Below are 2,877 nucleotides of genomic sequence, written 5' to 3' on the forward strand. Positions count from 1 at the left end.
TTATTGTCATTGAAAAGGTTTTTAATAAATAAACCTACTGTGATTAACTTGTACTGAGTATGTTTTTCCAAATCGACCAGATGTCTCATGATGAATCTAACAGGTCACTTTGGTGAATTAGTGTTTTCATTGTTATTAAAATTAGTAAGTACATAAGACACATTAGAAAAGCACAAACTCTAGTATCTATCTCTAGATCCTTTATTGTCAGTGTTAAAGGACAGCAACATTTAAACATTTCTATTATTTTTCTTGTTGGTTAAAGCCAACATAGAAATAGTCTCTTCATCAATTAAAAATTCGGGAAAAACTTCCATCAACGTATTGTGTGATCACAATACTGTGTGCGTTGCTACTGTTAAAAATCATACCAGACACGCTCCATAGTGGAGGTTCTACAGTCAGCCAGCCTTTCAGTAGGTTGTTCCCTTCATTTATTACAGTTTGATTAAATCTAAGGTGCAGTGCTGAGAGTTGGACAGATGAGGGCACCACATACCATTTAATTCAGCATGTTTGACCTCAGACTGTATGACAGAGTGGAACTGCAGCTGTACTCAATGTAACGTGCAGATGTATGTGTTTGTTCATATAAGGTTTTATTTGATGTATTTTTATTATAAGTAGGCCTACATGATAACCATATTACAAGAGCAAGTAAACTACAATATATTTAATGCTTCTTACAATGTGGCTTCAGCAAAGTCTGTGTCGTCATCATGACATAATGATGGGACACCTGAGAACTGCAATGGCAGCTGTGGCTAGAAGAAGGATGATTTGGTTTGTGGCCTATCTACCCTAACTACCCTATCAGCCCTATCTACCCCTCTAACTACCCTTTCAGCCCTATCTACCTTATCTACTCTCAGCCCTATCTATCCTATCTACCCCTCTATCTATCCCTATCTACACCCCCTATCTATCCTATCTACCCCCCTATCTATCCTATCTACCCCCCTATCTATCCTATCTACCCTGCCACCCCATCTATCTAAGTGGTGATTCGGCTGATCTGGCTGGCTAGGCGGGTGTTCCCATCGTCCTCCACCGGTCCCCAAGGCCCGAAGGCCGGTGGAGGAGGACGGGGTGCCCCCGGCGGACTTCCACCCATCCATATGCCGGTAGCTGCGCTCCCCAGCTACAAATAAATAACCAGTTTGAGGTCCTATATACAACCTCGGTTCAGCGAAATCCGTGACGTCATCATGAGCAAATAATGACCAAAATTCCAAGGGCCATTCTGGTGACTTGTTACGTGACAATCGGTCCACCGACGGCTGTGTGTTTGAAGTGCTCATGGCCCCCACCGATGGCCGTGAGTCCACGAGACTCTCGGTTAAACAGCTTGTCGGTGAGGGACTCAGCACGTGCTGCACCTGACACGCATATACTGTAAATAAAATGGACGTAGGCTGCGGGGCTGAGAAGTGAAGCCAATGCGGAAGTGACTTTACGTGCAATACCACTGATGGCCGATAGGGGCGGGCTCCAAAACACCCATTCAATAAACGCTAACGTCTCTAATAAAATATTCAGTCAGTCAATATTAAAACTCATTTTGTGTCATTGGCTAAATTCACACCTCTCGCTCAGTGTTCCGGTTGTCCATCTGAAAATAATCATCTAATGAATGAGATATTAGGCCTTAAAATCAGTTATTTTGGGGGGCGTACCTGTTTGATTGACATGCCCAGTCTGCAATGATCGATAAGCAGACGCAGTAAGCCGGGAGGTCAGTCACCGGAGGATCAGTCACCGGAGGAGAGGAGTCAGTCATCGTTAGAGTCAATTGTGTTAAATTTTTTCTATTGTTTCCTCAACATTTGTCGGAAGAGGAGGAATTTTTCACCGACAGTTTTATTCTGTCAGTTCTTTAGTTTTAATGAGTTTTCGGTTCACAGTAATTATGGCTCTTTCTTCGGCATTAACAGACTGTAGAGACGCTGATGTACAGTTTTATTGGTAAGTTAATGTTTATTTTCTCAACGTCCTATGTGGCACCCTGGACATTTCATGAGTTAAGATTGTCTCCAGAATTGTGTTTAGATTAGTTTATGTTATTAACTTGGCCCCCCACCATTATTTTTCTGATTATAATTATTTTTAATACTTGTGTAAATAGGAGAAAACTCACCTGATTTCAATTGCAGTTTGCTTAGTTATACTACTTGTCACCAATAGGTGGCGGTAGCAGCCTTGTAATCTGAATGACTGACGCTGTAAACCTTCGTTAGAGGAAGTCCGCTCAGTCACATCAAAGACAGTCATAGCTACAGCAGCGGGATTGAAAATTCACAGACTGTCTTTCTGTTTGGTTGAGGGTGAGATAAGTACACAAGTAGTGCGATAAGTATTGATGTTAAGGGTATTCGCGTTTGTTTGTTACATTTATGTTTTTTTATATGTGTATTAAGCGGTACAAGGAAAGGCAGCTAAAACTAGCTTCAACCGCGATGTTAGCATGGCGGCACGCTAGTTTTATGGCCGTATAGTAATGTTTGACTTGACCTTGTAATATTATTGGTATATAAGTTGATGTATAATGCTGGATTCAGTCTGTATTAGCCATAAGCATCAGTTAACGAAGAAAACAGGCTTTATTTTAGTATTAGTATTCATTCTTGTATTTACAATGTTTATTGGTTAAAGGAAGTCCGCTCAGTCTTATCAAAAACAGTCACAGTTACAGCAGCCTGATTGAACATTCACAGACTGTCTTTCTGTTTGGTTGCAGTTGCAGCATTTCTGAGTAAAAATAAAATCCTCTTGCACTTGCATCACTAGTGTCTGCATTCAGTGTGTAACACCTACAGTTTTAACGTGTATGAAGCTCCCGAAAAGCTAGAGTGTTTTTTTCCTACGTGTTTTGACCGG

Source organism: Seriola lalandi, unplaced genomic scaffold, assembly GCF_002814215.2.
Source record: "Seriola lalandi dorsalis isolate HSWRI2012SDOR001 ecotype SW California unplaced genomic scaffold, Sedor1 jcf7180002054511, whole genome shotgun sequence".
Lineage (NCBI taxonomy): Eukaryota > Metazoa > Chordata > Actinopteri > Carangiformes > Carangidae > Seriola > Seriola lalandi.